This window comes from Mauremys mutica, chromosome 11 (genome assembly GCF_020497125.1).
Source record: "Mauremys mutica isolate MM-2020 ecotype Southern chromosome 11, ASM2049712v1, whole genome shotgun sequence".
NCBI lineage: Eukaryota > Metazoa > Chordata > Testudines > Geoemydidae > Mauremys > Mauremys mutica.
The window spans coordinates 57,650,614-57,675,354 of record NC_059082.1 but is presented as its reverse complement, the minus strand read 5'-3'; the positions used below and the strand labels follow the sequence as shown (position 1 = coordinate 57,675,354).

Sequence of the window (24,741 nt, the reverse complement as noted above, 5' to 3'; positions counted from 1 at the left end):
TTCATGGGTATAAAGATCTGTCTGTATTGAGAAGCTTCCAGGATCAGGGCTTAAGTGAGGCTTCTTGTTGGAAAGCAGCATTATCCTGTTGCAGGGTAGGAATATTCGCATTAGAGTATTGTTCTCTTCTGTCATCCCAGGAGCGGCTGACCTGAAGCAGTGTTTTTACCCTAACACAGATATTTTCACCTTTCTCTGCACAGGTATTGCCCTCCACCAGAGTCATTGCACATTGTCTACATACAGTCATTGCACTTGTTTAATTAGAAAATGCAAGGTTGCACTGGTTTAGTTCAAGTGGTGCAGCTTTGAGTGGCTTACCGAGCTCTACCTTGCCCTGTTAAATGCATTCAGGTGTAGACATAACTGAGGAGACTGGTCTCTGTAATATACAGTCAATGTCTTCTTGGCTGTGTGTCTCAGGTGGAGCTGGATGAGATGGTTTCTGGATAAATGATTGGAGGAGAGGAGTAAACAACTGTCCCACACTACAAGCAGGGTGTAGGGTTGAGGGAGGATAGAATTAAGGGGAGACAGAAAAGCAGGAGACAAAATTCAAATCTCCTTGCTGTCGTACACAGTCTTCCACAAACCCATCTGAAACTTCTCAGCTTTCCTCAGCTGTCAAACTCATTTTTCTGGTTCTAGTGATTACACTATGTGACATCTCTATTGCATTGTGTGATATATCTCACCCCTTCATGACACATGGACAATAGCATTTTTAGGGCCTGCTTCTGCTACATTTCAAGTGAATGGGAGTTTTGTTATTGACATCAACAGCAGCACGATGAAAGCCCTAATTTTTGAGCATTTAAATGGCTTTTACAAAAACCTCGCCACTCTCCAACTATGAAGTAGGTCTTGTTTCCATTTTACATTTGGGGAACACTGAGGAAGGATCAGTTGGCAACAGCCAAATGGGACAAATGCCCAGTTTTGCCAAAAAAGAGTGGTGCAATCCCTAGCAGGACGTGGAGGAACATGCAGGCAGGGTCCTGTGCGGGGGCGGGAGGGGGGAAGGGCTTGGGCATGTGGCTCGGGCCAGCCTGCATGGGCCTGGGAGGTGAGCAGCTCGGGCCAGCCTGGGGGCAGAGTGACTTGGGTCAGACCCAAGCGGGGTGGGGGCAAATGGCTTGAGCCAGCCCCGTGCGGGGCGGGGGGGGGGGGGAAGGAAAGGGAGAGAAGGGGAGCTAGGGCTAGCTCCAGTTGGTGTTCCCTTTTGGGAAAAATGGTCACCTTATATTTAATTGATTTTTAATTCATGACTTCAGATTCAAATACAGACCAATCTTGGTGTTTGCTTTTCCAAGAGAAGTCATGGGGTTGATTTTAATTTTCAAAAATGTGTGAGGACATTTTTAACCATTTAGTGGGGTATTTAAAAATATTAAAATCAAATGATAAATGGACCAGCTATTAACTAAATGCTTCCTTTTTTTCATTACAGCCTTAAAGGCTTGATCCTGCAAGGTGCTGCGTTCCTTCTGAAAAGCATGCTAAGCAGGAGGGGAGGGTGCCCAACCCTCAGTCACATTAGGCAGTCAGCAGCTTGTAGGATCAAGTTTTTGGAGGCAGGTATCCTAGTGGATGGAGCAATAAACGAACTCAGGAGAACTTCATTCCTGGCTCTGCCAATGATCTACTGGATGAAGCTTAGTAAATTCATTTCACTTCCTTTCCTGCGCCTAAGTTTGGACATCCTAAAATGGGGATAATGATACTTCTTTTGTAAAACACACTGAGATCCACTGATGAAAGTGCTATTTAAGAGCTATATTTACATAAGTATTTTTATCATTAAATTAGCAGTGGCAGCAATTCCTAAAAAACTTTCAAACGTGGTATCTCATTTGCTGGGATTTGCATTAGCACTTTGATCGCGTGCCCATCAAACTGTGAATTTCTTTAGAGGGAACAGAGAACAGCTTGTCTCCACAGTCTATTATAATTACCACCAAACTGCACAAGAAACTTGGCAATTTTGAATTTCATAACACCCATGACTGACATTCCTAATTAATACTATTGTTTTTCTCCTCTGGCTGAATTTCCTGAATGCCAACATGCATAGCATACACTAAAAACAGACATTAAAGAAAATAACATCAATGTTAATCTCTAGCACAAATATATCAAATGCCTCAGTGAAGTGTATAGAGTAGGGATGCATCCCTATAAATAATGGATCATTGCAGCCTGATCATCTTTATCCTCCTACGCTAATAAGATGATAATCTTTCTCCTCCTGTGTCCTTGCTTTTAAATTTCAGTGCTGCATTGGCTAGAGTGCATCTCCAGCTCTTTTGGTTGCCTCCCTTTTAAATTTATATATGAAAGAAACTTCCGAAAGAGGAATTTTAAAGAGGTACTGTGGAATATAATGCAAAATGTTCTGCTAAGAATCAGTTCCCGATTAATTTCTCCTTTTCCTCTCTGTCCTTTTCCTGTGAATCTGAGAAAGGGCAGACTCATATGCTTAAGTACTTGGTTCATGTTGGTTCACTTAGTCATCAACTTGTTCAGACTTTGGCCTAGAATTCAGGATGGAAACCATCATGGCAGCAGACTCATTGGTCCCAGTTCAGCAAAGCATTTAAACATGTGAAATCTACCCCTACTCAGCAAGGCACTTACACCCACGCTTAATTTTAAACACATGCCTAGAGTGAAGTATGTGCTTTGCTAAATACGGACCGGCTGCTAAATCAGGGCCTTTGTGAAATATCAATGGCTTGCAGAGAACAAGGCAAGATTCAAATGAGAAATGGGAGGTCAGTTTCGACAAAATGAGAACCAACCTGAATTTTTGCCCAAACTCAAACAGAGGACATGTCTAGACAAGCAGTTAATTTGTGGCAAGATGGGGAGTTAATCTACCCCACACTATCCAATATCTATGTGGACCCAGCTACCACACTAAAGTACTGCAGTGTTTATTGACCTACTCCTGTTTCAAAGTGAGATAGTTCAAAGCATATTAGGGCACTTCTAGTGTATGGCAGCAGGGTGACAGTTAGTGTGCCACAGACTAGTACGAGGCAGATTTGCAGACCAGCAGTTACAAACTGTTTGTATAGACAAGCCCAGAGTCACATTTTTGGATTTGAAAAAAAGGTCTTCATTTCTACATGGTTAAGACTGGACTGGGATTCAGTAGATCAAGGTTCAATTCCCTGCTTTGACTTACAGTATTACAAGCCACTTACTCTCTATTTGCCTCAGCTACTCATCTATAAAACAATTGGTTTCAATGGAGTTACACTGGCATGAAACTGGAGTAATGCAGGGGAGAGTCGAGCCCATGCATTCTGCACTTAGGGCAAAGCAACAGTTGCCTCTGCAAAGATTCCTGATCTAGAAGAGCTATTCTGTTAATTTATCAGCTATCAGTAGCACATAGAAACAGGACGTGACTTGAGGCTGGGTTTCTTTTCTCATTTTATTGATTTGGAAAAAGCTCCAATAGTAGAGCCACTGCTGCTGCTGATTTCCTGATGTAAGAAGTTTGCATAAAGCATTTTTGCATGTTATTTGAGCAGAAGTTCCAGATTTCTGGATTACACACTCAATGATTACATCCAATTCTAGCCTGCAATGTGTTTGGTTCAACAGCCCGTCTAACTAGGGACCTAGCAGTGAGTGCACTCATTCAGGACTGAGAGGGTGTGTGTGGAAACTTCTTCATTGTCTCTCTCTGCTATTTCTAACTCAGTAGACTGCATTTCAATTTCTCACTTACATAAGGACCAACAATAACAACAATTAGAATAATATGGCTTTGGAATGACATTCAGAGACAGACAGAAACTGCTGGGTCCTATTTTGCTGTTCCGTGAATCTAATGTATACATCATTAATTGTGAAATAGGCCCCTCTTCTTGCCCCCCCTCCAGCACACACACATCACATTATAGCATTAAAAAACATCAAACATATTTAATCTGTGCCACTATTTCAGGTCTCTCGCCTTGTGGCTCTCAAACATTATGGCCACCCACAGATTTCTCTGAGTGTTTCCCTCTTTTCACAAAGTCAGTCATTTTCCCTCTAAATCCTGAGTTCAAAGACCCAAAGCCCATACGCATCATTAGCCTCTTTTGGCTGTAACATTATCTGCATCAGAGTGCAAAGAGCCTGGAAGAGGGTACAGGCCCCTAGTGGCCACATGTTTGACGGTGTGTAGTTTGGGAGTAAAGTTTTATTAGAGGAACTTCTTTACAAATCCTGCTCAGTCCTATGCTTTGGTATCACTAGATTCTTAGAGAAAATGACATTGTTTGAACATTTTTCTTGTAGAACTTTGACAAGCCAGAATATGTGGCAATTATGATGATGAGTGTCTTATTATTCCTTTTACCACTTGACATTTTCTACCCTTCTATTTCTTTCTTGACCTTGCCATATCCACAGCCTCCTTTCTGCAGATTCCTCTGCAAAACTCAGTGAAGCTGACATCAGTCTCCCTCTTTTCTTCTTCTTTTTGGACACAGTAAGAGCTATGGCAGATATACTTACAGGAGGTACAGAGGCAGAGTGCCCCTTTCACCCTCTTTTGTAACTAGGTCAACTGAAGTGGCAGAAGTGATGCTGAGCACAGGAATGTATGCTTTCTTAGCATACTGGAGGGAAAGAAAATTGCAATTCACAATAGTTCAACATTGGTGCAGGTGGCAAAGAGAGAGAAACCCAGACAATTTACCGCACCTCATTAGGATTAGTTTACAGTAGAACTGAGAGGCACTTAAATCCCAAATTGCAACAAAATTACAATTACAAATCATAATAAAAAAGCTGGTACTTGTACCCTCAAAATAACCCCCATGGGTGAAACTGTGATCAGAAATAGCAGCTGCTTCTCTGTCCCTTCCATTCTTCATCTGTCTACCTTTTCTCTTTTTCTCCCCATCTCCATCTCGCCTCTCTGACTCTCTATTTTCAACAGCCCTCACCTTTTATAAAAGCATGTTTTTGAGTTTATCCAAAGGACAGTCATTTTTGGTCCTACATTCATTCGTCTCTCTTCCAACTGTGTTTGCTTGTGTGTTTCTGTGTTACAAGATGACAGAATTTGACTGTAAAAAAGATACCCTGCAGAATGATGTGAAATCCTCACCTAGTTATAGGTAGCACATGAGAACAATTGGCAAAACTGAGAAAAAGTAGATTCAATTGAATAAGGGATGACTTCAGAGAACTGAGTATTGTAGTGAAGACTGGGACAATGCAAATATGGATCTTCAAGAACATTCTTCACTGACAGGTGAAAATAAACATGAGTGAAGAGAGAAAGCAACTGATTGAGAGAACTGCTGGAAGGGCCATTTGTGTGAAGAGGAGACTTGGAAATCCACTGAGCACTGAGGCTCTTTTTGTGATAAAATGACTGGATTAGAAGGGGCTCTAGTTAAAACCATTCTAATCCAGTTTTCACACACTTAATAGGGTGGGAGCATCAAAAGAGTTTTCACTTAAATAACCTGACAATCATCTCCAATATACAAAACAAGACAGGTGATGGAGTTGTTCCACAAGGGAAGAGAAACTATAAGAAAAGGAATATTCACCTACCAAAGGGTCAGTAAGAAATAAGAAGGGTTTGAAATTAGAATTGTGTAGCAGGTGGCCATAAAAAAAAGACCTGAGAGAGATAATGGACAGCCTCAGACATAAAATTTGCAACACAATAAGACTTCTACAAAGGGCAACATGATTTTGAGCTGGAGAAACACAGACACTGTGGAGCAAGGAAGAGTGCCCTCATAACAAAACTCGGCTCCTTGTGATGTGATAAATCATTGCACAGGTAGCCACATCCTTATCTCAGTTCATGGGCATGAATTTATAGTAAGGCCAGTAAAGTGACTGCAAGGCTGATCTGTTTGCATAAGACATTCCGCTCTAGTGATGGCTGCACAATATCTTTTTCTCCAGGAAACCACCACCAAAACCACCTGAGAAATAAGAAACAAAAATAAATAAGACTTGGACAATATAGTCCTCTCAGATTAATGTTGTGCTTAATTGTAAATATACAGCAAAGATAGCATGGTGATAGGGACACTAAAAATATGTAATACAGATTAATCTATTCTTCACTGTTTTAAAATGTTAATCAAAACTGTCCATAGGAAATCCCTCTAACTGTTAATGTACAATGCCATTCTAGAAATGCAGTACAATTACTTACAGTTCTTTAGCAGGCACATGTTGAACTTAGTATTTGTATTAAAAAAAAATCAAAAACAGTTCCACTGGGCCATTTTCAGGATGCAGCTTTGCTAAGCTCTAACTAAATACTGTACTTGCTTACCCACTGCAGTTTGCAAAGCTTTTTCAGTTCACTTATTACACTGCTTCTTCCATTTTGACATGCTTGTGGCAATTCAATTTCCATTTGACTGTGCTACAGCTGCAGCAATATGTGCAATCAGCTTGGTATCTCTTCTGCTATATTTTATAACTCAGTAATATGATCTCTCTCAATACACCCTGTTCATCTCAGTCTTGTTCACCCTTGTTGGCTCAGTCTATTTCTCAAAAGATAATTCATGACACAAACTATAGAGCTGTTTGCTTTATCAGTTTAGCTTCAAATTAGTTATTTTAAGAATCTTCTCTCCGCCATGTACATAAAAAATAATGAACCATGGTAAACAATGTATACATTATTTCCAAACATGGCAAAGCACTGCAATAAATCTGAGTTTTCTTCACAGTGTAACAGAAAAACTAATACTATGAGAATGATTTAATAAGCCAAAAAAAATGAATCCATTGTAGAAGTAGGTGTTTATTATTCACTTCTGGATAAATATACCTTTCAGACTTGGGAGCCATGATTTCTCTCTTTTTTTTTTCTTTAGGTTCAATGTTCTCATGTGAGTGTCAGTTATGATAATACAGGCTGATGGTCAGGTCTGAAATGTCATCAAATTCAATAACATTCACTGCAGAACGATCCATCTGTGTGATGTGACAGTTAAACACTGTTCTCATAATAGCGGTACTTTATGGAAAATCTAGGCTTTTAAAGAATTATTCATTTAATATGGTCTGTTTAATAGCATCAGTTTCTAGAAAACCCACAGCAAGGCAATTGTGCTTAGAGGGATTATGCCTGCAGCGTCAAACAGCTATTGAAAATTGTGCTGTCCCCAACAATAATCACAAGTGCAGTAAGACCAGGGGTCTCCTCCACAGTGGGAAATTTTCAGGCCAAAGGGAGCGCTTCCCCATTCAGTCTTCTGACTGCACAATCATCCAGCAGAAATATAGATAAGAAATTCATCACCACACAAATTGGGAGACATGATTTGGCCATCACCTCTACATTTCATCTGATGTCCTAGAGAAAGCAAAGTTACAGGAAGTCACCAATGGTGGTTCTTCTCCTAGATGAATAGTTTGCCTTCTCAATAAGATTGGCCACAGTTGTCTTGCGTGTGTTTGTGTGTTTATGGATTTGATCTTGAGAATTGTTGTGAATTCATAATTCCCCCCAACTTCAATTGTGCCTGCAGGTCCTCAGCAGTTCTCAGAGCCATAGCCTGCACTGCACGTAAAAATTAGGGGCAAGGGAGCCAAGATCAGCATAGCTCCTACAAACCAGATGGAGGCTACAGCTAACCATGCCAGCCTGCTACCCACAGACCATATTCAAGTTTTGGCTACAGAAATGAAGACGGCTTTTGAATTTGATTTATGGATGTTTGTCACCTCTGAAAATTAGACCATTTTTAGTTAGAGGCCTAAATATAGATTTAAGAGATTAACTCCGAGCTCCTAGGTCTGCATATTTTGTCCTGCCATTTTTCTCATCTTTTACATAATAAATAGTAATGATAAAAAGGGGGGGGGTTTCATAGAATTTAGAAACATTTCAACTCTGAACACAGAAATTAATCCTTTGCTCATGCAGTCCAGTAAATAATCCCAAATTGTTGTTAATCTATTCACTTTACTAATGGGATTGTGTCCATTTTGGGAAAACACTACAAATAATTATAGTGTACAATTCATCACCTCTCCTCCTCATCTATTCTCAGCCTCTTTTCTTTTTTTATCCTTCTCCTTCTCCCTCTGACTGCCAGCTGCTGTTACAAATGTCACTTTCTGCCAGATGTGTTTATAAAAGGCCTCAATTAGCATTAATCCACAGATGAGACAACACTAGAGGTGACTGTAAGAATCCAGAGTTTGGAAATGTATAAGAGACCTAATGAGACACTTTTGCTCATGAACAATAGGCTTTACCATGAAATGACCCACTTCTTGCAAGTGAGCATTTGATCTGCCTGATTCTGTCTAAATGAAGTAAAAAGACAAACCAAATAGCTACTATTCAAGCTGACAAGGTATTAGAACATGGTAATCAGGAATCTAGAGCCCAATCCTGCAGCAAGATGAGCAGTTATGAGAGGGATATGTGTACCTGCTAGGTTTCTCACACACAATCAGCAATTGCTCAGGCAGCAGCTGCTCCATATATTAACAGTGCATTATGCACTATTTGATAAATCAGCACCTCTGCCCACACCTTCTTGTTCGTGGCATATAAATGGGGATATTGGTGGAGAGCAAGAGCCATTCTACAGGCTTCAACAGGAAGGATAGTCTAGTTAAATTCCTGACTCTGCCACAGACTTCCTGTGTGACCTTGGACAAGTCGCTTAATTTCACTGCGTTTTTTCATTAGTGTGCGAGAGCCACTCAGGTACTACAGTGATGGGGAATACTGATGCACCTAGAAGATCAATGGAAACATTAAAAAGAAAGTACCACCTCAGGCACACTGGAAAACAAAGTCTCAAAAACTGCTTAGATCCTTGACTTAACTCTAACTTGACAGCATCCCACAGTAATGGTGCACAACACTCCAGGGGCACAACTTTTCAAGAATGTGAATGTTTTTGTTTTATTTTCCTTTGTGCTAATTTACATTATGGGGACAATTAACATACATACGTTATGTTTGGCTGGCTGGAATTAAATATGGGAATTTCTAATGTGAGTGTGGGGGAGAAAGATAATGCCACAGTATATGAAAACTGAAGCCCACAAAATGCAGGACTTGGTTCTGATCTCTCTCAGTTTTAAGCTGGTGTGACTTCATGGACCTTTATGGAGTTACTGCTGAATTCCGCCTATATGAGATGAGAATCAAACCAGCAAAGATTTTATACCATTACTTTATAATACTGTGATAGTTCTAATAAAGGACTGAGATTTAAAATGGTTCTTCCTCAACACCTGAAAACACAGAGATAATTAAACTTGATTTTTCAAGTGTTCTGCCTCCATAATGAAGTCTAATGAATTCAGCATTAAACATTTAACAACAGGTGTATTTACATTAGAAGGCCAGGCTCTGTAGATTTAAACAGCAGCTGCAAAGCCAAGCCTTCCTAAGGTGCACTAAACAGGAAAAGGCCTCAAAGGAACTGAATCCTGCAACAGCTGCCCTGTTAAACTAGAACCGCTTATACTCAGTATCTGTCTAGGTACTGATATGGTCCCCATTACCATGGTACCTGAGCACCTCCCAAGCATGAATGGATTTATTCTCAACACACATGTGAGGGAGGGAAGTGCTTTATCTCCATATCACAGATGGAGAACTCATGCACAGATTAAATAACTAGCCCAAGACCACATAGTGAGCCTGTAGCAGAACCACTAATTGGAGCAAGTCCCACACCAATGCCATAACCATACGACCTTCCTCTCAATTATATTAAGGAAAAACCTGATTGTTAGCTGTGTGAAACACCACTGTGTATTTTCTCTACATCTTCTGCTTTCCCATTGGCTGGTGAAGCCTTCACAAAATATGATCTGAGTTGACTACGAATAGGAGAGTCTTCTAGGACTCTCAGAGCATGGGACTCTATCATATAGCGAGATGAAGACTGAACTGAGGAAACTCAGTCCCCAGTGCTTCAAAAGGTAGCTGTCTCTGCAGAGAAGGGAGAAGCTATGAAGTGGTCCTGCAGGGGGAAAACAGAGCCTCTGCAGCTGGTGGCAATGGCAGTGAACTTTCCTCTCACCAGCTGTGGCATTATTTTTTCCCGAGTGGGAGGACAGGATCCTATCACTCTTGTCCCTACTTCTGCTATAGGGGAAGGAATGAGGTGGGGCAAGATGTCAGCACTAGTGTCTGTCTCACCCACTCCTCCCATTAATCCAGGATTTAAGGGGTTGGTAAGTGCATAGTCATGGTCACTATTTTGGCCAGTGCACTGTGGACTGAACTGTGGATCTTCAGATCTAAAAGCATGAGCTGCTACAGCTTGAGCAAAAGATCCAAGGCTGTCTAGCTGATGTTGTGACAGATCCATACACTCTGCAGATCAGACACAAAGGGGACCCGTAACATACTCACCAGCAGGTTACATATACTTGATCCTTCTAGGTTGGCTCCCGAGGCCCTTGGCACTGCTAGTCCAGTTCCAGTACAGCTGAAGGGCCTTGTTCTTCTCATCTGGGCTACTTTCTACTGCATCCCTTAGGAGCCCTTTCCCCCAGCTATGACATCTTACAGTGAGCTTGCTCAGAGCTCCTAAGTGACTCCGACTCTCAAGTTAAAAATGAGCACACCTTCCCTTCCATCCCTCACAACCACAGCCTATATATGGTTACACTGCACTGGTTGTATTAATCCATCTTAATACATAGCATATACCAGAAATTAGAGCCTCATTCAGTTCATTTATACCTAATTTACTTCATGTTATGCCTATTTCACACATTATTTACCTTAAGTTGATTTTTGCAACATTCCCTTATAAACAAAGTCACTTGTGAAAACTCATTGAGACAGGAATAGCTTTCACTTAACACTATGCTGAAAGATTGTGTTCCTAAAAGTGAGGGCCTACAGAGTTGGCTGGAAACATGCATTCTACAGGCACAGTGACCTCCATTAATCAGGTACCATTTACGAACAGATACTAAACCGGAGTATTTGAAATGTTGCAATATTACCCTTTACTTAGAATATGAGACTATGTAGGTTAAACCCACATGGTTCTGCCAATGTATCTCATTCCTGAACTACAACATTTCTGCTGGCCAACTCTTGGGCCCCTTATGAGGTAATATCGCCAACTGTACTAACTTAGTATAATGGTTTTGTTATCTGAATAAATGAAGACTAGGATGAAGTCATCAAATATCCTAGTTAAAACTGGTACTGAGGCCTCCAGAAGTGGAAGGACTCAAAGATACAGTCTTAATCAATCAGAGGGTTTCCTTAGGAAAACACTTGATATACATTTGTTTATCTGGGGATGGAGCGGTGGTGGTGGGCTTCAAAGCAATGAGCATGCACCCATACACTGTACCGATAACACACTGTAGATAACATCTTGTTCTCCAAAATCTTAGTTTTCAGTATAAGTAAAGGAAGTCTCTATATGTTGTTGTGAAGAAAACCATAAAAAATGTGACAAGAGTGTAACCAGAGTTGCTTATGGCTTTCATGTCATTTGGAAAAAATGAGACATGCTCTTGAGATCGCTAACATGAGGTAACTACCTGGCAAGGTAAAATCCTAGTGAAGACAAGTTGGTTTGTTGTTTTCACACTTGTTAGCTGGACTAGTTAAAGACTATGGGACTGCCTAGGATTTACCTTGTGTTAGCTAACTTGAGCTAAGCAGGGCTGGCTCTAGGCACCAGCATTCCAAGCATGTGCTTGGGGCGGCACTTTTCAAGGGGCGGCACTCTGGCTTTTTTTTTTGGCGTTTCAGCGGTGGCACTCCGTGCCCCCCCCACCCCCTTTTTTTTTTTTTTGCTTGGGGCGGCAAAAAACCTGCAGCCGGCCCTGGAGAAGTGTCCATACGCTTGGAAATAAGTAGAGGTGAATTGTTGCACCTGAAATATATTAATCAAGAGACTAACTAGGTTACAGTGTGTTCAGGAAACTAAAATATACTGAAAACATATTATTGATTGAATAAATATGCTCCAAGTCAGACACCACTTCATACACATCTGTTTTACTAAATTTGTTTTCATTATGCACTATATCAGTATAAAACTATCACACCGTACTATACGCCTAATTTAATTTTCTTAAGAGTTCTCATCTAACATTTGAAGGACAGTTGCCCCCTCCTCATACCCCCCCCCAGAGGAATCCTATTCAGATTGTATGAGCACCGTACACTGTATTAGCATTGTGTTTTCATTGTTCAATTGTTCTGGCATGTTCTACTTACAGATTCAGTTTCTGAAGGTAAGATGGCTGAGTATGATTAATCAGAAGCTATTTGTTGCAGTAGCCAATGGAAGGAACAGTGCTAAGCATTTTTCAAAAATGAATAATATCCCAGGTAGCTGGCACCTGCATGTGAAGTGAAGCATTACAAACAAATGAGGAGTAATAGAGCTTACTGTGCATAAAATGTTATTGTTTTATAAAAAAGTGCAGAATAAGCAAGCTTGAAGTAATCACCCTGAGCACTTCAACCACCTAAATAACCTTTAAACTTCCTAAAGTCCTACAAAGGAACATGACTGATTAACTTCCACAGAAGTTATAAAGGAGAATGAGATTTATATATAGTTTGAAAATATATTAGGATTTTATTCTTCCCCTAATTTTGTAAACTCAGTATAGTGTAGTATCACCTGTTACTGTAACAAAGATTGACTTCATTACTTTAACGGTCTGGATCTTGCAAATGTGTTTCCCTGACTTCATCAGAACTTGAAGATATATTCTTCAGGGGTTTAGGGATTTGCCAAATTAATATCCAGAGACTTGTTCTTATTTTTTAAATGCCAAATAATTGCATCCTTTAAGTAGCTCCACAAAGTACCTTTCAATATCTATCTTGATAACAACCTTAGAGTTCATAAAGTTCTCTGCTTGGAATCTGAAATAATTGGCATAAATTAGAACTTTTAAAAGAAGTGGAGTCTGATTTCTATTAGATGTTATACCTTTGTCTTTAATCAATTTTCCTCTTTTGAAAGAATTTGTGTGAATGATATACACTCTAGCATACATGCACAGCATCTGGGTCAAGCACTATCACTAGTCGTGTAGAATATTGTTGTCTCAGAATACCACATGTTTGTCTAGTCTGAATTTTAAACTGCTTCTTTAATTTAATAGCTAAGCATCCACTATAGGTTTGTATACCCAGCAAAAACTTTTAATTAGAATTGCATTCTGTGATCCATTAGGGAGGTGTAAAATAACCTTATGTAACACTTGATTGCTTTAAAAAATGAAACAATCTTTATATTAATATCTAAATATTTCTCTCATTTCCACCGTCTGGAAAGGATCTTTAAGATAAAATCATTGTGGTATTAGTGCATAAGAAGAAGAGGACAACCACCTAGGTCCTTTTATTGGGCAAAAAAACCTGATACGATCATAGTAATTCCCAGAGTAAAAAAAGTGTCATGTCAGATTAAATAGTTTGTGGATTATCTCTACTGTCCAATTCAGTGGAATGACTAATCTATTTTAATATACATGAGACTAGAGAGAGAGAGAGAGAGAGAGAGAGAGAGAGAGAGACGGGGCCTCTAGAGCCCCCAGTAACTCCTAACTTTTCAAACTGATGCATTTGGCTTTAGTTGTGAGGCTACCTTTAACCTCTTTCAATATGTGGTTTCTGGACAGAAATATAACTTCTACACAACAGTTAATTTCTCTTTAGGCAGACATATCAAGATGATAATGGCCAATTTATCCCATCAATACTAGGTCCATTCCCAGACAGATGTCAGACTTTGACATTACACAAAGATGAGGCTGAGTTCATCAGGGGATGATCTCCAATAGTGAAAAACAAACATCTTTTGCCAATATGGCTGGATGCATCAGTGGCCGTCAGTAGAGTTAAAAGTAAGATGCTGGCCTCTTTGTGAAACCTGGACAGAGTCACTAAGGTTGTATTAAGTTGTCTTCTGTGGTTCCTTTCAGAGAGATCTCAAAAAAGCAAGTTAAACAGATGCACTTCTTTCCTAAGAAGCACCTTGTACAGATTGGCGCAAGGCTCAATCTTGTCCCAACCTATTGAATATCTACATCAGAACACTAAGTCTGATGATGAGATAGTATGTGTTTAAATGCCATTACAATATGCTCATGACAATCATTTCCTTCACATCTGGAGAAGACAACTTTATCACTCTGTCACTCCAGTGTTTGGGTAAAATAAGTATTTTGATGAAAATCAGTTGTCTCAAGCTTAACCTGGACAAGAGTAAACATAAGCTGTTAGGAAGGGGGACACACTTCAAAGAACTAAGAGAAACCCTGACCTCTTCTCTATAGCCAGATTCAAACAGATGGTCCTTCTTGCCCCAGAGCAGTGCAGCAAGACCTGCAGGAGATGTTGGAAGAAATTCAGGGTTGGCAAAACCATGTGGACACAAAACCATGTTGGAAAACCCTGTACCCCTAGTTTTTAATCTTGAAAGCCATCTGGCTGCTCAGAGGACTACTGCACTCTCTCTCCTCCTCCATACATCCCTTTTGAGAATACTATGCTCAACTGACACATTGCTGTTGATGGAGAAACTCTTAAAAGTTGTGAAGTTGTGGGCTGCGTGTCTTTGGTGTCAGTTCCTCAGTTTTGGAAAGTAAATACTCCTGGTTTACACCAGTGCAGTGGTCCCCAACCTTTTTGTGGCCAGTAGCACATTCATGTTTTCAGAAGAGTGTGGCGGGCGCCAACAATTTTTCAAGGCTTATTTTGTATTTGTACATTAAATAATACAAAAATCATCATATTTAATATTACATAATATATGAATCCATAAGATAAAAAGGGTAATTTTACATGTAAAAGGTATTAATTAAATTATTCGGCAATTACTCTTTCACCTTTATATGTGAATTTGCTCTTTTTTATCTACCTGCAAGAAAAATGAAGGAGTTTTTACAAAATAAATATCATAAACAGTTTTCATCTTATTTATTTTAAAAAAGTAAAACATTGTTGAATTACTGGTCCAAATATATTTATTATTGTTACTTTAACATAGAATGAAGCCTGCAGCCTCAGAGAAGCCGGAGAGAAGCCGCGGCCCGGCGCCTGCCAGGGACAGAGAACACCGGCACCCGCAGCCTGCAGCCCCAGAGTTCTCTGTCCCCAGCAGGCATGGAGCCGCGGTTTCTCTCCAGCTTAAGGCAGAGCCCAGCGCCTGCTGGGGACCGAGAACACCGGCGCCTGCAGCCCCAGAGAAGCCGCAGCCCCGTGCCTGCCAGGGACAGAGAACATTGGCGTCCGCAGCCTGCGGGCCCCAGAGTTCTCTGTTCCCGGCAGGCGCAGGGCCGTGGCTTCTCTCCCCTGCTGGGCACTAGGTGGGCTCACATAAATGCCCAGGTGGGCACCATGGCACCCGCAGGCACCTGCACAAGTGTATTTAGAGAAGAATCATGCCCTGGGTGCTTAGGCATTAGGACCATGGAATCACTACACATAGCTAGGTTAAGTGGACAAACATTTTGGGGAAACTCATTCTTCTCCTTGGACTGTTGAAGCCAAGTTTACTTGACACCCACTTAAATAGAACTGAAGTCACAGAGCTACAATCCCATGAAACTCTGAGAAGGTATCCTTGCCAGTTCTTTTACTTTTGTAAATAACGTACCAGAAAAACAAAACAAAACAAAACAAAGAAAACCTCCTTTCACATTTCCCCACTACAAAGTGAAAGATCTGAAATGTGCGCAGACTGAATGCTAGGCAGAGTTAAACACTTATGTCACTGTAAAAAAGTGACTTACATTAAAATGTAGCTATCTTACTTATAAAATTGAAGTAGATTTTTTTAAAAAGATCTTTTTAAAAACAATTCATGACCACTTTGCTGTGGGAAGATTTGGATGTTTATCATGTTGATTGACATTTGGGGCTTGATTTGCATTCAGCATACTCAAAATGCTCTAACTAAAGGAAAGAAAGGCTTTTGTTCTAGAACACAAAAGTATCAGACTGTACACACACTCACACAATGATGTATTGAGAGAGAAACATTCTGCATGATTGTTTATTCAAGCAGGTAGCAGAACTAAATACGTTTTCCTGCAATATGACCCTGGGGATTAAACATCCCTTTTCACACTTAAAAATCATTCCTAAAAATAAAGAATGAATTGATTTCTTTTTCATTATTATTAATTACCCCGTGTTTAATTGAAGGAAGTTGCTTCTTATTTTTCAGACTCGCATTTACAAAAAGTGGCACCATTCTACTCCCAACCTCTTTTCCACAAAGTACTTGTGAACATTTTGGTGTCAGGATGATGAAGTATCTCCTTTTCCCCTTCTCTCTTTATAAAGTAAGCAACCTCAAATGCATCACACTACATATCTGCCTCTGGTGAAGGAGAAAAGCAAGTTTTAAGTAAGGGACTATCTAAGAATGACAGGGTTGTCAAAAATCATCATTCTAGGTTAAGAAGCATAGCCAAGTTTTCCACAGGTTGTATTAAAAATGGTGTCTAGAGAGTTTCTACTTAGGTACAAAAAAGCAGGGGTCCCCTGAGCCACATATCATCAAATTGATGTTTGAGAGAAAATCTCAATAAAAATCAAGTGAGAAAAATGGAGAACAACGAGAGAGAGATTTAGAATACCTCTCTTTTATTTTCAGATGTCCACTTTCTTAAAAGTAACTGGGCAGCATCTTCCAACGAGGTAACAGCAGAAATATAGTGGCAATAATTTTAGCACATCTATGCCTTCCTTTTCAACAGCAATAAACATTTCTTTTCATGAGTTTGCAAATAATGTAATCAATGTGAATACTGCCATTCCATAAAGAGTTTTTCCTTTTTGATGCATCACTTTCATAGCATCTGCTATAATGGCATATTCTGTGGCACTATAATGCTGTGCATCAGAACATTACATATTACAAACTGCATTGCTATGGTGCAATAAAAAAGTATGAAGCACCTGTCAGTCTGTAACTAAAAAGTGTTTTGGCAATAATTATGTGAATTAAACTGGCAAAATAATGGCAGAAAAGTGGCTGCTGTTCAGAAGCATGCAAAACAAACAAACAAACAAACAAACAAAACCTATAATCATGGGAATCTGGAAGATCTTAAAAACAAACTGACCAAATATATTATTAGTGTTATAAATGCATTTTTCTGAACTACCTGGTTATATATATTCATTTAACATCGAAGAGAATAATATGCAAAATATCTACATGCATCAAATCTATTTAAACTCTTTGCGTCTCAGCCTGCTGGATAATCTCTCTACAGTGGCTTTATCCTCTTACTTGAAAGAGTAAAGCTTTACTTTTGTAAATAAGAACTGAAGTTGACCCATAATGCGGTAAGTGTCTAACAGTTTTTTTTTAAATGTTTTCCTGGGTCATTTTAGCTGCTTTTTCAAGCATACACAAATCTTCATAGAATAAGGACAGTTTTTGAATTCTCCCACTCACTAATCCTAATGGCACCTCTCTTTCTACTCTTCCATTACATTTTAGTGCTGGTGAGATATTGAATTAACCATTCTGGAGACTGAAACCCTCAGTTTTACATAAGAGGAAAGGGTAGCATGCCTGTGAAGTTCCCCTACCCTAGCTCAAGCCTGCTTTAGGATGACCACTTCTAGAGGCAAGTAGGTAGCTCCTGGTGAGTGAACTGATTAACTCCTTCCCTGCTGGCCAAAATGTTTTATTTTTCACTCATTCTTTTCCTCCTTTATTTTATTTGAACATCCTGACTCACAAATGGGAGAAGGCTGAATTGGGAGGTGAAAAGCCTGGCATCTCAAAGGAGCAAAAGCACAGAAATACCATTTCAAAAAAATAGATCAGCTCTTAATTGTTTTTTTTCCTTTATATCTGGACAGCTTCTGGCACTTTGCTCATCATGGGGAGAGCTGTTCCTGCTCATGGGGACTGTAATTGGCTGCACAAGGATGAAGATGGCTTTCCATCCCATCATGCACCTGCACAAAGGCTAATCAGAATCTGGTCCGTTGTGCACACCTCACTCCTCACGTAGTGCAAACCAACGAAGTCTGGCTCCCAATTTCAGTACCACCAACCCTCAGCATAGAAAATCTTGGATCAGACCCCAAAAGTCATGAGGATTGACTTCAAAAAAATAAACTTGGGATGCTCTTCATTTGCGTTCTGGTGCTTGAGCCTTTTTGGCTCACATTTTCAAAGTTTCTCTGCAACCCTCAGGATAGAAGCCCCTCATGTAAATCACATGATTCCAGGAGCTGGGATTTAAAATAAAAAACACAGATGTCTTAAGCATGATGATAAACATCACAAAAACTGGCCACACTGATGTCTCCTTTATTAGTTGCACCCAAAGACACTTCTCCACACTCCTCCTAATGAACTGAAATTTTCTGGGGGTGAAAACAGCCAAAAGTGAACAGAAACATTTTTTTTCACATGAAACTTTATAAAAGAAAAATAGGTAAATAAATAAAAAGGTCTCACTAATAATGCACGGGTCCCTGCAACTGATACGTGTCTATCTTATTATTTACGGTGCAATAGTACTTCAGGGTCCTCATTAGGGATCAAGACACCTTGTGTTAAGCACTGTATGAACATGTAACTAAGCTGCCCTGAAGTGCTTACAAGCTAAGTATGAGACAACTAGCTGATGCAACAAACAGATGGGAAGCACAAGGTAACAATCAGACTATTACAAACAGCAGGATAAGCAATGGACACAGCATACCAGCTCTCATGCCGAACTAGGGGCTTGTCTGCAGTCTGGACCATGGAGTGTAAATTATAGAGAACTCTAAAGTCCTACACTCAAACTTCCCCATGTAGACCTTGCTAGCATGAACTAAAAGGTACCTACTTTGCTTTAACATAGTCTTATTTGAAAGAGGACTACATCAAAGTGAACTAGGTACCTTTTAGTTTGCACCAGCGGGGTCTATACAGGCCAGTCTGAGTGCAGCACTTTAGAGCTCTCTACAGTTCACACCCCTGTAGTCTGGACTGCAGTGCTGTGTAGACAAGCCATAAGATTTATTCCTCCACTCCTTCACAATTAATACAGATAGTTTACCAAACATTCAACAGTTCCTTAGACGCAAGGAGCCTCCCCATGGAAAGAAGGCCCTTCCGTAAGTCGTCTTTTTTTTTTAAATCAGGTCCTTAAGTTGCAATCACCAAGGGCAAACATTGAGCTTGAATAGGATAAACAGACCTATGATAGCTTCGTATTATAATAATAAAGTTGTCAGTGGATTTAAATTAAAGAAAGCAATGTCCCCATTGAAAACTGTCTCGTTTCTGCGGTCTCGGATCGCCCTCCCACTGCATAAGTACCCTCCTTCTATATAGAATTCCCCTCTGTAATTAAAACCATGCTTCACTCAATCAAATTCCTTTCACTGAGACCCACATTTTAAATCCTCAACTGGGTTAGAAATCACATCTTTTCAAAAGGCAAAAATTGTATCCTGTCCATGAACTATTTTCTTTTCTGAATTTCTAATATACTTTACATAAATAGCATTCTTCTCAGACATAGATTTATCCTAATTAGCTTAAAGAAAAAGACTAAACCAAACAACAACAACAAAAAAACCCCACCCCAAACATGGACTATAATTGTTCAAAATTCTACCTTTTGAAAAGCCATGATTGTTTCCTGACCGTGAACTTTTGCCTTATGAATTGCTAATTCAGTTAACAGGTTCATTCTGCTCTGAAATTTGCATCATGAAAATTACCAGCTTTACAAGGTCCTCTATGTACCACGCAGTTTGCATGTTTTGTTATAAAGGTTGTCTCACACAGGGAAACAGTAGGTTGGTCCTGAAAAGGTAAGAATGTAAGAAATGGTTGTTTAAAAAGAAAAGATTTGCAGTTAATTTTTATTCGTATTGTTTGCCAGTATATAAGCTAGGCATACGTCAGTCTGAGCTACTGCTTCTGCCTTTGAGATTAGCAGCAACTTGATTTGATGTTCTGGATCTTTTCTAAGAAATTTCCCTTGAAGCAAGGATGATTGATTTATCATAAAATGAGTGCAGAGGGCGAGTACACAAAAAGTCTGATCCAAAACCTAATAAAAATCAATGGGAGTTTTTCCTGTGAGTCTTCAGACCAGGCTCTCCAAAAAGAAAAAATGTGTGCATGCACAAGTAAATATATAAATTTAGATTATAAGATCTTTGGGCCAGGTATGATCATTTTGTTCTTCTTGTACAATGCCTAGCACAATGGGATCTTTGTCCAGAACCGGGGCTGTTGGGAGTTACCACAATACAAAATAATACACAACAACTTCTTCTTCCTCTTAGAACATGTACTTGTGCTAGACTCTGGAGCAGTCAGAACATGGATTGAGACCCCCTGATCTCCCTGCTGTTTTGGGGAGGGATTAAACTACCCAGTAGCCTATTTCTAATGCAGTGCATGCTGCCCTTGTGCCACTGTAAGTACACAGCAGGGAACTTCTGGGGGATGGAATCCAGGTTGTCTCCACTCCCCACTCTTTCCTGCCCCTTCTGTGAGCAGGGGACATCGTGTCAGCCAACATATGAACTAATTACAACACACTGTTTCAGCCACACAGTCTTAAGGACAATTTGGGAAACAAAGCTGGTTTTTTCATCCTGCTTTCATAATACTGCTGAAGCAAACTCTCTTTGGATCAAATATAACTGATAATTTTGATATTTCCAAGCAACATCATCCTGCTTAAAGGAGCACGAACCTCTTAAACCTCAAAGTGCCCTTGATCAAACATCATGCTCTCCTCTTATAAACAGTAGGAGTTACAAAGCAGTAGACAACTAACACCCTGATTCAGCAAACTTCTTAAGCACGTGCCTTATTTAAGCATGTAAATAGTCCCACTGGCTTCAGGACCTTGATGAATCAGACCCTAAGCAATTAGTGGAAAGGATGCTTCCATAAACTGGAAACAGGGGAAATGGGTCCTTTCCTTTTATGTCATATATCCAAATAAAACATCAGATTTACTTGTGAAGTAGGCTCACCTAGACTTCTATAAAATCTTTCAGAACATCAAGCTCCCAATACATTTCAAACTAAAAATCCAAATACCACCAATGGGTAAAATAATACTAGATGGAGTCTTAGTTTTAGGGGCACAGGAGTCCCAGAAAGCACCTCTTTGCACTTGGAAGAGGGTTGTCTAAGGTAATATACAAGAGTGTACAATGATATGGTCCTGTTTGGAGTTGTAATTATCATAGTCCAAACTTCATAGCGGTCTTCCTTTATGTAGCACATTAGAGAATGAATTTCTTATAGCTTGATGGGAAAATGGCATTTTATGAAAGAAAAAAGGAATGACCTCCTTGGAGAGCAAATTGAGTATCCTACTCTACATAATTATCTTCTGTAAAATCCGAATTCATCTGCTTGTATGTTTGCATTCACCGAAGGATGTGACACTATATGACTGTAAGCAAGGACAGACACATTCACACTTCCATAAACTCCAATCATAGCAGCTGATGGTGATGAATGTTTGTTTCATTTCAATTCCCCATCCTGAATGTTAGCAATTCCACAATACTGCTAAACCTTTAAAAATGAATCAACTTTGATCTTTGGATTCCAAATGCATTATTTTATGTACGTCAGATACAGAGCTGCTGACAAAAAGCAAGCAATAAAAAACAAACCGAAACAAAATTCTCCATGTACTGTAGTTCTAATTCTTTGAGCCTAGAATTGAATCTCTCGTTGCTATTCTGATATAACATGGCTCAGCCATCATTGGTATATTTCATTGTTTGTTCTCTGTATAGCCACAAAATTCTTACCCTGTGTTACCAAAGCAGTCTTGTTACAGAATAATTTCAATGAGTCGATACACACCAGCAGTTTGAAACAGCAGGGATTCGAAGCCTGAGGAGAACAAACTCTTAGCACTATATCTTCCTTGATTTACTGGAACACATAACTGATGGATAAACAGGATACAAATCTCATGAAAAAGCAGCAAGACCCTTTTCTAGAGACCCAGGGTGCATACAAAACACAGCCTCTGATGGCTTTCAAAATGGAAGGTCTTTGAACTGAATGAGAATCTCATCTTAAGATTGACTATCTGAAAAGCATGTTCCAGTAATGATAGCGGCACTTGCAGTTTATTCTAAAGCTCAAATACTTTCAAGTTCTGCTTAAATGCCTGACATTAAAATGTACCACAAAGCACTTCAAAAAGATATGTATAATCCACACCAATGCTAAAAAACCCTGCTCTATAAAAAGACACATTCAAGTTCTGTAAAATAGTTCTGTTAGGAATATTTTGTTGGGTTAGGGAGAAGATATTTATCATGTTTGCTGGCTATATTCATGTTATTCATTTGTTATAGTATGGCAGGGTTTATATTATAGGCAGGGCTGGAATCATCCCCTATTAAGATTACCCAACATACAGAAGTACATTGCAACTTAAAACCAGTAGGAACAAGAAGCAAATGAATGAAGTAAATGACACAGAAATCTTAAACCCTTCTCCTCTCCAACTGGCTTTTGGGTCTTAAATGAGCATCCAACACATTCTTCTCAAACAAAACTTAGTTGAGAAAAATGCTGGGTGGGGGGGGGAATCTTCTCTGATTTCATTTATTCAAGGGTCTTGAACAAACTAACAAACCAACCAAAAAAGTCACACAGTGAGTCAAAAAGAAACAAAGCAAGAATGGGAGAAGCAAAGGAATGAAATATGAATGACCATATTCACCCTCTCCCTATTATTTCTGCTTCAATCTATCAAAATATTCTTGACAACATAATGGTCCCCTAGGAGAATGTGCTACCTGAAGGGGTAGCAGATTCATTGATCAGCAGTGGGACAGGGAATTTGCCTGGAACAGCAAATCAGGAGTCACTAAACTACTTTCTCCTTCAAAATTTTCCAAGTCCTTGCATACTACAGATGTCAAACTAACAGGCCTATAGTCACCCGGATCACATTTTTTCCCCCTTTCTTAAAAATAGGAACTATGTTAGCAATTCTCCAGTCATACGGTACAACCCCTGAGTTTACAGATTCATTAAAAATTCTTGCTAATGGGCTTGCAATTTCCTATGCCAGTTCCTTTAATATTATTGGATGAAGATTATCTGGGCCCCCCGATTTAGTCCCATTAAGCTGTTCCAGTTTGGCTTCTACCTCGGATGTGGCAATATCTACCTCCATATCCTCATTCCCATTTGTCATCCTGCCATTATCCCTAAGCTCCTCATTAAAGACTGAGGCAAAGTATTTGTTTAGATATTGAGCCATGCGGAGATTATCCTTAACCTCCACTCTATCCTCAGTATTTAGCAGTTCCACTTCTTTCTTTGTTTTGTTATTTATATGGCTATAGAACCTTTTACTATTGGTTTTAATTCCCTTTGCAAGGTCCAACTCTACATGGCTTTATCCCTACATGTTCTGACCTAATAAGGCAGCTTTCCTTGCTGATCCCTCTCATCTTCCACTCCTTGTAGGCTTTCTGCTTTTTCTTAATTACCTCTCCGAGATGCTTGCTCATCCAGCTTGGTCTACAACTCCTGCCTATGAATTTTTTCCCCTTTCTTGGGATGCAGGCTTCTGATAGTTTCTGCTTTGACTTGAAGTAATTCCAGGCCTTCTCCGCCTTTAGATCCACAAGTTCTTCAGACCAATCCACTTCCCTAACTAACTTCCTTATTTTTTTAAAGTTAGCCCTTTTGAAATAAAAACCCTAGTCACAGATCTATTTTTGGTTATCCTTCCATTTAGTTTGAACTGAATTAGCTCATGATCACTTGAACCAAGGTTGTCCCCTACAACTATTTCTTCTATGAGATCTTCACTACTCACCAAAAACAAATCTAAAATGGCATCCCCTCTTGTTGGTTCAGCAATACTTGGTGAAGGAATCCAGGAAAATCTGAGCCCTATTATTATTACTAGCACTTGTCCTCCAGTCTATATCTGGGAAGTTAAAGTCGCCTATGATCACACAATTCCCATTAGTATTTACTTCATTAAATACATTAAAGAGGTCTCTATCCATATCCAGATCAGATTCCGGTAGTCTATAGCACACCCCAAGGACTATCCCAGGGGAGGCTCTAGTAGTTTTCTTCCCCAATGTGATTTTTGCCCAGACAGACTCTGTCTTATCCATTCCATCCCTTCTTATTTCTTTATAGTCTACATCATCATTGATATACGCTACTCCACCATGGTGCGATTCTCCAGTCTATTCCCTGTTCCCTCTGGCTGCAAGTCCTCTCAATTCCTATTCTCCCTTGCAATCCTCTGCAACCCATCGCGTATCCTCCTGGGGCTCATATTTGGTGTTATCTCCATTGACTCTTCCCATCTTCCTATAGAACTAGCTGTTCTTCGCTTCTTCATTGCCCTCCCACCTTCAGTAACCACCTGCTGTGCCCCTTCTTCATTTTCCAACTCCGTAAACCTGTTCCTGAGCTCTATTTCTCCTTCACTAGCCTGTCTTTTCCTCTGCTTGATTCTCTTGGTCACATGCTTCCATTGTCCACTTTCCTCACCCAGCAGTCTCCCCTCAGAGTTCTTTGGTCCTGCTTCCATCTGCTTCCCTGCCTCCTCATGTATTTGCTCCATCATCACTCGAACCCCTTCTAAACTCAACCAGAGTTTCCACCTGCATCTCCAATCCTCGGATCTTTTCTTCCATCAGCTCTATCAGGTGACACTTCATGCAGATGAAACTCTTTTCAGGTACCCCCCCCTCCAGGATCATGTACATAC

General features: G+C 39.8%; 1 protein-coding gene and 1 long non-coding RNA gene across 5 annotated transcripts in view; one reads left to right on the top strand and one right to left on the bottom strand.

Annotated features, from left to right (window-relative positions):
* Positions 1-18,195, top strand: part of LOC123344027 — a 50,601-nt gene extending 32,406 nt beyond the window's left edge. For 3 of the 4 annotated variants that reach the window (XR_006572435.1, XR_006572434.1, XR_006572437.1), the window contains exons 4-5: positions 17,484-17,631; positions 17,852-18,195. This is a non-coding gene — a long non-coding RNA (uncharacterized LOC123344027). The remainder of the gene's footprint in view (positions 1-17,483; positions 17,632-17,851) is intronic. The other variant, XR_006572436.1, reaches the window with a different exon arrangement.
* Positions 1-24,741, bottom strand: part of RBFOX1 (RNA binding fox-1 homolog 1) — a 2,584,986-nt gene that overhangs the window by 2,048,290 nt on the left and 511,955 nt on the right. The gene's annotated exons all lie outside the window — the stretch shown is intronic.